The following is a 13,770-nucleotide window of genomic DNA, read 5'->3' on the forward strand; positions in this document are numbered from 1 at the left end:
AGAGACACCCAGCCCTCGGCTTATAAAAACAAAAGCTGACGGATCCAATCCAAATACGGGGCTAGGAAAAATGAAAAAGTGGAAAATGAATTAAAAAAAAAAAAATATATATATATATATATATATATATATATATATAATGAATAGTGTTGAGCATTCCGATACCGCAAGTATCGGGTATCGGCCGATATTTGCGGTATCGGAATTCCGATACTGAATTCCGATACTTCCCGCGTATCGGATACCGGAATCGGAAGTTCCCAGAATTCAAATTGAACGCAGCAGCCAATGAGGAATGAATGAAAGTGTGGGCACATCCTGTTTAGCATGGTGGGCATGTAAGTACTGGCAAGGCTTGGATTGGCTGCTGAAATGATGTCACTCTGCACTATAAAAAAGCGCTGCCGCCATTTTGCGCTCACTCTGCTGTGATTTCAGTTAGGGACAGGACGCTGTGTTCTAACTGAGGGCCAGTTGAGCTAGCTAATTGCTTTATTTTCCTTTCCAAAGGCTAATTTAGCAAAACGCTGTGTGTTCTTCACTGTTCACCTTGCTCTTGCCTTGCAGCGCTGTTTTAACAGCGTTCTGCAAGGTCTCTGTGTGTGTGTGTGTGCAGCTCACTCTGTAGTCTGTGTGCAGCCATATACCCGGTTGTATTCAGCTCAGGGGGGGTTCACACTGCCTCACACAGTTGTTCTTTTTTGCTCTTAGTGCAGCCTGCTGCACATTTTTTCTCAAATTTCCTATTAGTGTTTTTCCACCAGTCTCCAGCTCTATTGTGGAAAAACACTACATAGGATAACCTAGAGGGGGGTTTTTGGGCCTTGCAGCGCCGTTTACGGCTGTCTGCACGGTCTCCGTGTGAGCCCAGCTCGCCCTGTAGTCTGTGTGCAGCCATAGCCGGTTGGATTCAGCTCAGGGTTCGTTACTGGCTCATACCTTGAGAAAAATTTTCCTTTTTTTCAAATAGTGCAGCCTGTTTAAAATTTGAAAAAAAAAATTCCTATTAGTGTCTTTCCACTCGTATCCAGCTAAATAGTGGAAAAACACTATATAGGATAACCTAGAGGAGGGTTTTTTGGCCTTGCAGCGCCGTTTACGGCTGTCTGCACGGTCTCCGTGTGAGCCCAGCTCGCCCTGTAGTCTGTGTGCAGCCATAGCCGGTTGGATTCAGCTCAGGGTTCGTTACTGGCTCATACCTTGAGAAAAATTTTCCTTTTTTTCAAATAGTGCAGCCTGTTTAAAATTTGAAAAAAAAAATTCCTATTAGTGTCTTTCCACTCGTATCCAGCTAAATAGTGGAAAAACACTATATAGGATAACCTAGAGGAGGGTTTTTTGGCCTTGCAGCGCCGTTTACGGCTGTCTGCACGGTCTCCGTGTGAGCCCAGCTCGCCCTGTAGTCTGTGTGCAGCCATAGCCGGTTGGATTCAGCTCAGGGTTCGTTACTGGCTCATACCTTGAGAAAAATTTTCCTTTTTTTCAAATAGTGCAGCCTGTTTAAAATTTGAAAAAAAAAATTCCTATTAGTGTCTTTCCACTCGTATCCAGCTAAATAGTGGAAAAACACTATATAGGATAACCTAGAGGAGGGTTTTTTGGCCTTGCAGCGCCGTTTACGGCTGTCTGCACGGTCTCCGTGTGAGCCCAGCTCGCCCTGTAGTCTGTGTGCAGCCATAGCCGGTTGGATTCAGCTCAGGGTGCGTTACTGCCTCATACCTTGAAAAACAATTTCCTTTTTTTCAAATAGTGCAGCCAGTTTAAAATTTGAAAAAAAAAATTCCTATTAGTGTCTTTCCACTTGTATCCAGCTAAATAGTGGAAAAACACTATATAGGATAACCTAGAGGAGGGTTTCTTGGCCTTGCAGCGCCGTTTACGGCTGTCTGCACGGTCTCCGTGTGATTTAAACTAGCTCTGTAGCCCGATCTGCACCAAAAAAAAGGTTAAGTTCACCAAACACAACTTACACTTGTGTAGGCCACATTTGAAAAATAATAAAGTTTAGTCCACAATTTACAACATTAGTGTTTCTTACACCTGTTAGGAGGAGCATTACAGGAATAAGCACACTAAGGCCTTAGTACTTTTCTGCTTATCTTTATCTGTCAACCAAGATGAAGAGGGCAGGGAGTAAGGCACGTGGGCGTGGGCGCGGAGCAGGGAGAGGAGCAGGGAGAGGACGTGGTGATTCTGTGCCTGCTGCGGGCGCCGGTGACTCGTCGTCACTCAGTTTCAGCAGGGAACAGTCCTTCATGCGCAGCTTTGTCGGAGAGCGCCGTGCACCGCTGCTGCGTGAAGACCAAATTGAAGCCGTTGTCGGGTGGATGGCAGCTAACGCCTCGGCATCGACTTCAGTTAGTGCCACATCCTCTCAGGCACAGAGCACTGGAGAGCAGCCATCTGTCTCTTCACCACCTGCCAAATTGGCCAGGCAGTCAGAGAGCCCAGGACAGGAGCCGTCTCTACTTCTGTTCTCTGAATCTCTTGGCTTGGAAACAGGGGGCCAGCCAAGCAGCATTGGAGAAATGGAAGAAGAGGCAGTGTGCAGTGATGCCCAACACCTTTTTCTCTCTGACTCTGAAGAGGCAGGTGGGCCAGTGCCTCCGGTGACCACAGCGCAGTACGCATCTGATGATGAAACTCAGGTGCCGCTTTCTCGTGCGTACTGTGCTGCTGAGACTACCCAGGAGGAGCAGTTGGTGGCAGAGGGTAGTGGAGATGATGAGGTCCTTGACCCATCGTGGCGTGAGGAACAGGAAGGTGGTGGGAGCAGCTCAGAGGAAGAGCTTCCTCTTACGGGCCAAAGAGGGAGAGGGAGGGGGAAGACTGCGGAGCCTGTAGCCTCCACTTTGGCACCCGTTAGGAGCCTGTCTCTTTCCAAAGCCAAAAAGGGCGCTCCCAAGACTTGCAGTGCCTGGTCCTTTTTTGACACAGTTGCAGATGACATTTGTTTTGTCAAATGCAAGCTGTGTCATCATAAAGTAAAAAGAGGGAAAAATGTCAGCAACCTCAATACCACAAATATGTGGAAACATGTGCGGACCAGGCACGCGGTGGAGTTACAGAAACACACTGAAGATGTAGGCCAACCAACAGCGGCAGCTACCACCTCTTCAGCTCGTGTTGCCTCTTCCTCCAGCTCACGCACAGCTGGTTTGGCTTCCTCCCAGAGACCTTGTGTAATTCCACCCACAGCACCACCTTCCCAGTCATCCTCACACTCCCAGTCTACTCTACAGCCATCGGTAGTACAGGCATGGGAGAAAAGGCGGGCATTCTCGGCCAACCACCCCCGAGCACAGGCTCTGAATGCAGGCATTGCCAAACTGTTGTCCCTGGAAATGCTCTCGTTCAGGCTGGTGGAGACTGACAGCTTCCGTGACTTGATGGCATTGGCAGTCCCACAGTACAAGGTGCCCAGCCGCTTTTACTTCAGCAGGCAGGCTGTCCCTGCCCTGCACAGGCATGTTGAGGCAAACATAAAACATGCGCTACTGAACGCCGTCAGTAGCAAGGTCCACCTCACCACCGATGCGTGGACCAGTCAGCATGGACAGGGGCGATATGTTTCCCTCACTGCCCATTGGGTTAATGTTGTTGAGCCAGGTACAGATCGTGCGAGTGGCGCAGGACGTGTCCTGCCCACTCCAAGGATTGCAGGAATCCAGTCTGTACGCATCGACTCCTCCTCTTACACCAGTTCCTCTGATTCCTCTCTGCAGGATCCGTCACAGTCCACCCCCACATGGACCCGTGAACGTTTACCTATGACCGACATGAGCACAGCCGTGGCCAAACGTCAGCAGGCCGTCTTGAAACTAGTTTCATTGGGGCATCGAAGCCACACAGCGCAGGAGCTCTGGAATGCCATAAAGCAGGAGAGCGATGTGTGGTTACTGCCAGCGAATCTCCAGCCAGGCATGGTAGTGTGTGACAATGGCCGAAATCTGGTGGCAGCTTTGGCCCTTGGCAACCTCACTCACATCCCATGTCTGGCACATGTGCTCAATTTGGTTGTGCAGAGTTTTCTGAGGGACTATCCGGATCTTGATGCCCTGCTGCACAAGGTCCGCCTAGAGTGTGCTCACTTGCGGCGTTCCAGCTTGGCCAGATCCCGCATTGCTGCTCTGCAGCGCCGATTCCGCCTTCCGGAACACCGCATCATATGTGACCTACCTACCCGGTGGAATTCCACGTTACATATGTTGGAGCGGTTGTGTGAGCAGCAGCAAGCAGTTATGGAGTACCAGCTGCATCAGGCGCAAAGAAGTCGCAGTCAGCGCCGATCAGACTTCACAACCACAGAGTGGGCCACTATGAAGGACGTCTGCCAGGTTTTGCGTCCTTTTGATTATTCCACGCGGATGGCAAGTGCAGATGATGCACTAGTCAGCATGACTGTCCCCCTTATCTGCCTGCTTCAGCAAACTTTGCAAGGGTTAAGGGATGATGTGGTGGAAGAGGTGGAGGATGAGGAGTCACCTTTTCCATCAGCTTCTGGAGAGTCAGCGCCACGTGGTTCCTCACAAAGGGGTACGCAGGGGCCAATTTGTGAGGAGGATGAGGAGGAGTCAATGGAGGAGGAAGAGCTCCGTCCAGAGGAGGGAGCGACACAATTGTCCAGTGGTCAGTGTGTACAGCGAGGGTGGGGTGATGACGAGCGGGCAGAGATCATGTCTCAAGCAGGGGACAGCGTTTCTGGGCCGGTTGGCACTCTGCAGCACATGGTGGATTTCATGCTGCAGTGCCTGAGAAACGACCGCCGCATCGACCACATTCTCAACATGCCTGATTATTGGGTGTTCACCCTCCTCGATCCTCGCTACCGGGACAACGTCCAAAACCTCATCCCTGCGTTGACCCGGGAGCGTAAATTGCGGGAGTACCACGACACACTGGTGAATTCCATCATCTTCTCCTGTCCAACTGAGAGGAGTGCTGCTAGTGCTTTACAAAGCAGCTCAGTGCGTCGAGGCAGTGGGGGAGGCTCTGCCCAAAGAGGGAGCAGAAGCAGTGCCTCTGCCCAAGGCAAGCCCAGTATGGCACAACTCTGGCACACTTTTGTGTGCCCGCCCCAAATGTCTACACCATCACCGGCGGCTCCAGTCAGCAGGAGGCAACGGTTCCGTCAGATGGTGACAGACTACATGGCTTGCCCTCTTACTGTACTCCCAGACGGCTCTTCCCCGTTCAAGTTTTGGGTCTCTAAGCTGGATACATGGCCAGAGCTAAGCCAGTATGCATTGGAGGTGCTGGCTTGCCCTGCGGCTAGTGTCTTATCGGAACGTGTCTTTAGTGCCGCAGGTGGTGTACTAACAGACCGTCGCATGCGACTATCCTCCGATAACGTTGACCGGCTTACTTTCCTGAAAATGAACCAGGCCTGGATCTCGCAGGAATTTGCCACTCCTCTGCCTGATTAAGTAATTGGGTGTCATCCAGGTCTCCTGCTGTGTTCATCTTTCTACCACCTGAACTGCTATTCCTGGGCTCCAACACCGCCAGTTGCGGCTCAGAAGTGCAGGCTGCACAGTAAAAACATACGACCCAGTGTTATTGGGTTTCAGTAACGTCAGCTGATCCCCAGCTGTGTAGCCGGCAATGTGTCCTGCGACCGCCACGCTGGCACAACAACCTAAATGTAAGGGAACCTGTCCCCCCCCCCCCCCCGTCGTTTGTTACTGAAAGAGCCATCTTGTGCAGCAGTAATGCTGCACAAGGAAAAGGTAGCTCTTTTTTTTTAGCTCTTTGCACACGCAGAACTTAACACTTATAAAATGTGTTCACTGATACCGTTATACCGTCCCGGAGCTGGGACTTTCCTTCGTAATGTGACGCAGCACAGCCGTCATTCCTACCCCCTTGGTGCCATGCGCTGCCTCCTCAGCGTTGTTTTAAGCTGTCACGGAGCCTGCGCTGTTCTGTTATCCCTTGGGCATGCCCTATTTGCGCTGCCTGTCTTCTGACATAATTTGGTGTCAGGCTGGCTGCGCCTGTGCGGCCGCGGTGCCCGAGATCCCGCCTCGCAGTGTCTTCTGATTGAGTCACACTGCGGGCCTGGGATCCATGGGCATGCGCAGTGCATATCTTCCCCTCGGGCTCTCGCTCATTTCCCTCCGCCTTCTTTAGACTGTGCGCCGTCAGCTGATCCCTAGCATGCCACGGCCGTGACACCGCACAGTCTGAAGAAGAGGGAAGGAGGGGAGTGAGAGTCGAGGTTATGCACTGTGCATGCCCATGGTTCCAAGGCCCGCAGTGGGATTACGTTAGATGAGACTGCGAGGTGGGATCTGGAGCAGCGTGGACGCACAGGCACTGACAGCCTGACACCAAATTATGTCAGAAGACAGGCAGCGCTAATTGGGCATGGCCAAGGGCTAACAGAACAGCGCAGGCTCCGTGGCAGCTTAAAACAACGCTGAGGAGGCAGCGCACGGCATCAAGGGGATAGGAATGACAGCTGTGCTGTGTCCCATTACGAAGGAAATTCGCACCTCCGGAACGGTTTAACGGTATAAAGGGACACATTTTTAGTGTTTACTTCGGTGTTTGCAAGGAGCATAATTAAAAGAGCAACCTTTTCCTTTTGCATCCTTAGTGCTGCACAACATGGCTCTTTCAGCTACAAACGTCTTGGGGGGGGGGGGTTAAAGGTTTCCTTTCAACTTGCTCCAATCAGGCTTCGGCCTACACTCTGTTCCTCTGCTCCTCCTGCTGTCCCTGGGCTCTAACACCGCCAGTTGGTGCCTGGAAGTGCTGTGTGCACAGTCAACAGTCGCTCCTCTGTTATTGGGGTTCAGTAACGTCAGCTGATCCCCAGCTGTGTGTGCGGCAATACCTCCAATCTGCTCCTCCTGCTGTCCCTGGGCTCTAACACCGCCAGTTGGTGCCTGGAAGTGCTGTGTGCACAGTCAACAGTCGCTCCTCTGTTATTGGGGTTCAGTAACGTCAGCTGATCCCCAGCTGTGTATCCGGCAACGTGTCATGCGACCGCCACGCTGGCACAACTAAAATGTAAGGGGACCTGTCCCCCCCCCCCCCTAGGCGTTTGTTACTGAAAGAGCCACCATGTGCAGCACTAATACTGCACAAGGGAAAGGTCGCTCTTGAAATTATGCTCCTTGCAAACGCTGAACTACACACTCATGTAATGTGTCCCCTCACACCGTCCAACCGTCCCGGAGGTGGGACTTTCCTTTGTAATGTGACACAGCACAGCCGTCATTGCTACCCCCTTGGCACCGTGCGCTGCCTCCTTAGCGTTGTTTGATTCCGTCATGGACCCTGCGCTGTTATGTTATCCCTTGGCCATGCACAGTTTGCGCTGCCCGTCCTCTGACATCATTTGTTGTCGTCCTGGCTGCGCCTGTGCGTCCACGCTGCCCGAAATCACACCTCGCAGTGTCGTCTAATGTGATCCCACAGTGGGCCTGGTATCCATGGCCATGCGCAGTGCATATACTAGCCTCTCACTCCCCTTCTTCACGCTTCTTCAGACTAGGCGGCGTCAGCTGATCCCTAATAGCATGCCACGGCCGTGACGCCGCACAGTCTGAAGAAGCAGGAAGGAGGTGAGTGAGAGGCGATGATATGCACTGCGCATGCCCATGGATCCCTGGCCCGCAGTGGGACTACATTAGATGACACTGCAAGGTTGGATCTCGGGCAGCTTGGACGCACAGGCACTGCCAGCCTGACACCTACATGATGTCAGAAGACGGGCACCGCTAACTGTGCATGGCCAAGGGATAACATTACAGTGCGGGCTCCGTGACAGAACCAAACAACGTTGAGGAGGTGGTGCCCGGCACCAAGGGGGTTGGAATGACGGCTGTGCTGTGTCACATTACAAAGGAAAGTCCCACTTCCGGGATGGTTTGACGGTGTGAGGGGACACATTATATGAGTGTGTACTTCAGCGTTTGCAAGGAGCATAATTTTCGGAGCCACCATTTTCCATGTGCAGTATTACTGCTGTACAAGATGGCTCTTTCAGCAACAAATGCCTGGGGGGGGGGGTTAAAGGTTCCCTTTCAACTTGCTCCACTGCAGGCTTCGGCCTACACTCTGCTCCTCTTTGATTCCCTGGGTTTCAACACTGTCAGTTGCCACCTGGAAGTGTTGTCTACACAGAAAAAAACACTAGGTGATGTGTCAGTGGGGTTCAGCACCGCCAGCTGTTCCCCTGCTGTGTAGTCGGCAACGTGTCCAGCACAAGCCACGCTGGCACAACAGAACAAAAGCTGCCACCAGTGCAGGCTTCGGCCTACACTCTGCTCCTCTCCTCCTCCTGCTGACCCTGGGCTCAAACACCGCTAGTTTTTGCCCGGAAGTGCTAGCTGCACAGAGAAAAACACCAGCCAATGTGTTAGTGGGGTTCAGCAACGCCAGCTGTTCCCCTGCTGTGTAGCCGGCAACGTGACCTGCAAACGCCATGCAGGCACAGGAACTGAAATTAAAAGGGAACCTGGCCCCACCCCCCCAGGTGTTTCTATGTATAACAGCCACCTAGTACAGCAGTACTGCTGCATTTGTACAAGGTGGCTGACTTTTTCTCCTTGCCCACGTGGAACTCAACACGTACAAAATGTGTCTCATTGAGACCATTCCACTGTCCCTGAGGTGTGACTTTCCTTTGTAATGATACGCAGCACCCCCCTTGGTAGCGTTTCCCGTCTTTTGTCATCATGGTTAGCTGGCTGCGCCTGTGCATCCGCCCTGCTAGAAACAACGCCCCTCGTTGTCATATTTATTTTGTCAGCGAGGGTGTGGTTTATGGGCACGAGCAGTGCATATGTTCGCCTGTCTTAACTCATCTCCTTCCGCCTTCTTCAGACTGTGCGGCCTCCTGGCCGTGGTAGGCGATAAGGGATCAGCTGAGGCCGCCCAGTCTGGAGCCGGTGTAAGGACATGTGTAAGCGGCAAACCTATTTACTGCACAAGGCCACGAATCCCAGCCACGTAGTGTGATTGTTTGAAAACACACTGTGGGTCTGGGATTCATGTCCATCGCTAACCGCAACGGCCGACATGAAATGAGGTCAGAAGACAGGAAGCGCTCACAGCGCATGGCCAAGGGATCACAATAGCGCAGACTCCTGTACAGCAAATAACAACGCTCAGGAATCTGCGCCCAGTACCTAGGTGCAAATTTTGACACCTGTGCTGCGTCTCGTTAAAAAGACAAGTCACGCCTCCACAACTGTTTGACAGTATAATGGGCTAAATAGTGTACGTGTTTTAGTCAGCGTGTGCAAGGAGCAAAACAAATAGAGCAACCTTTTACTTGTGCAGCATTAATGCTGCACAAGGTGTGGCTCTTGTACCTTGCAACACCTGAGGGGGGGGTTAAAGGTAACCTTTGAAATTGGTTCAACTAGGCTTCGGCCTACACTCTGCTCCTCTCCTCCTCCTGCTGACCCTGGGCTCAAACAACGCCAGTTTCTGCCCGGACATGCTAGCTGCACAGAGAAAAACACCAGCCAATGTGTTAGTGGGGTTCAGCACCGCCTGCTGTTCCCCCGCTGTGTAGCCGGCATCGTGTCCAGCACAAGCCACGCTGGCACAACCGACCAAAAGCTGCCACCAGTGCAGGCTTCGGCCTACACTTTGCTCCTCTCCTCCTCCTCCTGCTGACCCTGGGCTCTAACACCGCTAGTTTTTGCCCGGACATGCAATCTGCACAGAGAAAAACACCAGTCAATGTGTCAGTGGGGTTCAGCAACGCCAGCTGTTCCCCTGCTGTGTAGCTTGCAACGTGACCTGCAAACGCCACGCAGGCACATGAACTGAAATTGAAGGGAGCCTGCCCCCCACCCACAGGTGTTTCTATGTATATCAGCCACCTTGTACAGCAGTACTGCTGCATTTGTACGAGGTGGCTGACTTTTTCTCCTTGCCCACGTGGAACTCAACACGTACAAAATGTGTCTCATTAGAGACCATTACAATGTCCCTGAGGTGTGACTTTCCTTTGTAATGACACGCAGCACCACCCTTGTTAGCGCTGCCCGTCTTTTGACATCATTGGTTAGCTGGCTGCGCCTGTGCATCTCCCCTGCTCGAAACAACGGCCCTCGGTGTCTTATTTTTTTGGACAGCGAGGGTGTGATTGATGGGCATGTGCAGTGCATATGTTTGCCTGTGTTCACTCATCTCCTTCCGCCTTCTTCAGACTGGGTGTCCTCATGGCCGCGGCAGGCGATAAGGGATCAGATGAGGCCGCCCAGTCTGAAGCAGGTGTAAGGACATGTGTGAGCGGCAAACATATTTAGTGCACCAGGGCACGAATCCCAGCACCGCAGTGTGATTTTTTAAAAACACACTGTGGGTCTGGGATTCATGTCCATCGCTAACCGCAACGGCCGACATGAAATGAGGTCAGAAGACAGGAAGCGCTCACAGCGCATGGCCAAGGGATCACAATAGCGCAGACTCCTGTACAGCAAATAACAACGCTCAGGAATCTGCGCCCAGTACCTAGGTGCAAATTTTGACACCTGTGCTGCGTCTCGTTAAAAAGACAAGTCACGCCTCCACAACTGTTTGACAGTATAATGGGCTAAATAGTGTACGTGTTTTAGTCAGCGTGTGCAAGGAGCAAAACAAATAGAGCAACCTTTTACTTGTGCAGCATTAATGCTGCACAAGGTGTGGCTCTTGTACCTTGCAACACCTGAGGGGGGGGTTAAAGGTAACCTTTGAAATTGGTTCAACTAGGCTTCGGCCTACACTCTGCTCCTCTACTCCTCCTGCTGACCCTGGGCTCAAACACCGCTAGTTTTTGCCCGGAAATGCTAGCTGCACAGAGAAAAACACCAGCCAATGTGTTAGTGGGGTTCAGCACCGCCAGCTGTTCCCCTGCTGTGTAGTCGGCAACGTGTCCAGCACAAGCCACGCTGGCACAACCGACCAAAAGCTGCCACCAGTGCAGGCTTCGGCCTACACTTTGCTCCTCTCCTCCTCCTGCTGACCCTGGGCTCAAACAACGCCAGTTTCTGCCCGGACATGCTAGCTGCACAGAGAAAAACACCAGCCAATGTGTTAGTGGGGTTCAGCAACGCCAGCTGTTCCCCTGCTGTGTAGCTTGCAACGTGACCTGCAAACGCCACGCAGGCACATGAACTGAAATTGAAGGGAGCCTGCCCCCCACCCACAGGTGTTTCTATGTATATCAGCCACCTTGTACAGCAGTACTGCTGCATTTGTACGAGGTGGCTGACTTTTTCTCCTTGCCCACGTGGAACTCAACACGTACAAAATGTGTCTCATTAGAGACCATTACAATGTCCCTGAGGTGTGACTTTCCTTTGTAATGACACGCAGCACCCCCATTGTTAGCGCTGCCCGTCTCCTGACATCATTGGTTGGCTGGCTGTGCCTGTGCGTCCCCCCTGCCCGACACAACGCCCCCCGTTGTCTCATATATTTTGACTGCGAGGGTGTGATTGATGGGCACGAGCAGTGCATATGTTCCCCTGTTTTCACTCCCCTCCTTCCGCCTTCTTCTGACTGTGCGGCCTCATGGCCGCGGCATGCGATAAGGGATCAGCTGAGGCCGCCCAGTCTGAAGCAGGTGTAAGGACATGTGTGAGCGGCGAACATATTTACTGCACAAGGCCACGAATCCCAGCACCGCAGTGTGACTTTAGGAAAAGCCACTGTGGGTCTGGGATTTATGGCCATCGTTAACCGCACCGGCCAACATGAAATGAGGTCATGAGACGGCCTGCACTAACAGGGTATTGCCAAGGGATAACACAAGAGCGCAGACTCCTGTACAGCAAATAACAACGCTCAGGAATCTGCGCCCAGTACCTAGGTGCAAATTTTGACACCTGTGCTGCGTCTCGTTAAAAAGACAAGTCACGCCTCCACAACTGTTTGACAGTATAATGGGCTAAATAGTGTACGTGTTTAATTCAGCGTGTGCAAGGAGCAAAATTAAATAGAGCAACCTTTGACTTGTGCATCATTAATGCTGTTCAAGGTGTGGCTCTTGTACCTTGCAACACCTGAGGGGGGGGTTAAAGGTAACCTTTGAAATTGGTTCAACTAGGCTTCGGCCTACACTCTGCTCCTCTACTCCTCCTGCTGACCCTGGGCTCAAACACCGCTAGTTTTTGCCCGGAAATGCTAGCTGCACAGAGAAAAACACCAGCCAATGTGTTAGTGGGGTTCAGCACCGCCAGCTGTTCCCCTGCTGTGTAGTCGGCAACGTGTCCAGCACAAGCCACGCTGGCACAACAGAACAAAAGCTGCCACCAGTGCAGGCTTCGGCCTACACTTTGCTCCTCTCCTCCTCCTCCTGCTGACCCTGGGCTCTAACACCGCTAGTTTTTGCCCGGACATGCAATCTGCACAGAGAAAAACACCAGTCAATGTGTCAGTGGGGTTCAGCAACGCCAGCTGTTCCCCTGCTGTGTAGCTTGCAACGTGACCTGCAAACGCCACGCAGGCACATGAACTGAAATTGAAGGGAGCCTGCCCCCCACCCCCCCAGGTGTTTCTATGTATAACAGCCACCTTGTACAGCAGTACTGCTGCATTTGTACAAGGTGGCTGACTTTTTCTCCTTGCACACGTGGAACTCAACAAGTACAAAATGTGTCTCATTACAGACCATTACAATGTCCCTGAGGTGTGACTTTCCTTTTTAATGACACGCAGCACCCCCATTGTTAGCGCTGCCCGTCTCCTGACATCATTGGTTGGCTGGCTGTGCCTGTGCGTCCCCCCTGCCCGACACAACGCCCCCCGTTGTCTCATATATTTTGACTGCGAGGGTGTGATTGATGGGCACGAGCAGTGCATATGTTCCCCTGTTTTCACTCCCCTCCTTCCGCCTTCTTCTGACTGTGCGGCCTCATGGCCGCGGCATGCGATAAGGGATCAGCTGAGGCCGCCCAGTCTGAAGCAGGTGTAAGGACATGTGTGAGCGGCGAACATATTTACTGCACAAGGCCACGAATCCCAGCACCGCAGTGTGACTTTAGGAAAAGCCACTGTGGGTCTGGGATTTATGGCCATCGTTAACCGCACCGGCCAACATGAAATGAGGTCATGAGACGGCCTGCACTAACAGGGTATTGCCAAGGGATAACACAAGAGCGCAGACTCCTGTACAGCAAATAACAACGCTCAGGAATCTGCGCCCAGTACCTAGGTGCAAATTTTGACACCTGTGCTGCGTCTCGTTAAAAAGACAAGTCACGCCTCCACAACTGTTTGACAGTATAATGGGCTAAATAGTGTACGTGTTTAATTCAGCGTGTGCAAGGAGCAAAATTAAATAGAGCAACCTTTGACTTGTGCATCATTAATGCTGTTCAAGGTGTGGCTCTTGTACCTTGCAACACCTGAGGGGGGGGTTAAAGGTAACCTTTGAAATTGGTTCAACTAGGCTTCGGCCTACACTCTGCTCCTCTACTCCTCCTGCTGACCCTGGGCTCAAACACCGCTAGTTTTTGCCCGGAAATGCTAGCTGCACAGAGAAAAACACCAGCCAATGTGTTAGTGGGGTTCAGCACCGCCAGCTGTTCCCCTGCTGTGTAGTCGGCAACGTGTCCAGCACAAGCCACGCTGGCACAACAGAACAAAAGCTGCCACCAGTGCAGGCTTCGGCCTACACTTTGCTCCTCTCCTCCTCCTCCTGCTGACCCTGGGCTCTAACACCGCTAGTTTTTGCCCGGACATGCAATCTGCACAGAGAAAAACACCAGTCAATGTGTCAGTGGGGTTCAGCAACGCCAGCTGTTCCCCTGCTGT

Source organism: Ranitomeya imitator, chromosome 1, assembly GCF_032444005.1.
Source record: "Ranitomeya imitator isolate aRanImi1 chromosome 1, aRanImi1.pri, whole genome shotgun sequence".
In the NCBI taxonomy this organism is placed as follows: domain Eukaryota; kingdom Metazoa; phylum Chordata; class Amphibia; order Anura; family Dendrobatidae; genus Ranitomeya; species Ranitomeya imitator.